Genomic DNA, 1892 nt, shown 5'->3' on the forward strand with positions numbered 1-1892 from the left:
ATTTTCAAAACAAAATGAACCTCACCATGTAACTAGAACCTGCATCAGAAAACATCACCAGCACCCCTCGAAACCCCTTTTCCAGTCATAACCACCCCCAAGGGATGAAGGACATCCTGAATTCTAATACCAACATTCTCAGACACAAATACATTTTTAATCGCACGTTTCAGGTGTCAAGGACTGGCTAATGGAATAGATTAGTTTAGCTGAGAGAATTTCTTAAGACTCAGTCAGACTTACTCTAGTGCATGGTGTAATACATTCTCAAAAATTAAATACCTTTAAGCTTGTATATAAAATAAAGGGGATGACCTCAGAACCCAAGAAGCTTTTAATTTAACATCATCGGCTATTTAAGAGCATTTATTAAAAGGTGTTTTTTAAATGAGCACGAAACAGTAGACTTTAAATATTTATTGTAAAAGACATCTCCTTTTCCCTCCAGAATTTGAAGTTTATTCCGGTGTGCAGTCTGTAAAGGAAATCCTAGGGACTATTACTCATAGGACCTTTAATAATTTAAAAAGTGTTATGCAAACACATGCATATTGGGAATACATCACATTGTAGGTTGAAGTAATTACCAAAATAATACAGCCCTTGAAAGCTGAGCATAAAAACTGATACACATTTCCCTTGATTTATTGGGCAGGAGATGTTAACTACCCCCATCTTACCGATAACACAAGCTTTCTACTACTGGAACTGCAAAGCGACACTGCTCTGGTTCTTATCTGGAAAAAAATCCATTATAATCATTTTATGTATAACACTTTGTACGCATTAAAATTCTGACAAGGCGAAACGGTAATATTATTAGGGGAAATCATTTTGCAAAGGCGAATCACTTTTAATAAGCTCTAAAGATGCTTCAAATTACTAAAGTTGATGAGGGTTTCCTGGGATATTTCCTCGGAAGCCTGGGGATTCTGTGTTCTACGGGGCGGTGCCCCATAGAGCTCACGAGTCAAAGCGGGGAGTGCTGCGTGTGGAACCCTCCCGGGTACTTTCTTTTCGTACGGATGGATGCTGGATACTTCCAAGATAACTTTGTCCTGTCATTCTCGCTCTTACAGGGGAGCCGGGAAAGCCCTCCCGCCGCCCCACCCTCTCCGGGCGGCCCAGCCGCAGCGCGGTCAGCGCCGGCAGCCCACGCGGATGCGGAGTAGACAGGTCCCGCGCCGCACAAGCGGTAACTTGGCCGGGCCTGGTCCTTCCCGAAGTCCTTGGCTCACACCTCTTCCCCTCCAGTCGCCCCGCCGCCCCTCCTCCTGGCATCCCCCTCTCTGGAGGAAGGCGGGGTCGGGCAAAAGTTGAAGGCAGGGCTCCCTTCTCAATAAAGCTCGCCCGGGTCCTTCTCTCGGCTGGACCGCGAGGGCCCCGAGCGGCGGCCCGGGCGCTTTCCCTGCGCTCCTCTCCAGCCCCAGCTCAGCGGGTGGGGACACACTCTTATAACTATCGGTGGCCAGCGCCGACGCGCACTGACCGCGGGGTCCCTCCCAGTCCGAGGGACTTACTTAAACATTTGGAGTAGGGCATCTTTCCTGGACCCCACGAAGCGGGCGCAGGTTGGGCGGTGACCCCCGAAGCTGTGGCGTACTAGCTGGCCGCGCAGCGCCAGCGCAGGGTGCGCGTGGGTGGGAGCGAGGGTGCACCCGGGGCCAGCCGGAGGCGGACCCGCCTGGCGGCAGGTGGGTGCGGCCGGCCGGAGCCGGGGCAGCGGCGGCGGCGGCGGCGAGTGGTTGGGCGGCGCGCGTTTCCTTCCCTCCCCCTCGCCCTCGGAGCCCGCCCGCGGTGCCCAGTGCGCGGCGCCCTCGGCTCTGCTCCGCGTCCCCTCCCCACCGCCCATGTCCCTGCCTGTGGTTCTCCCGGGCTCTTGCTGCCCCGTG

The sequence above is a fragment of the Otolemur garnettii genome, unplaced genomic scaffold (assembly GCF_000181295.1).
Source record: "Otolemur garnettii isolate 467f Iridium unplaced genomic scaffold, OtoGar3 scaffold00006, whole genome shotgun sequence".
Lineage (NCBI taxonomy): Eukaryota > Metazoa > Chordata > Mammalia > Primates > Galagidae > Otolemur > Otolemur garnettii.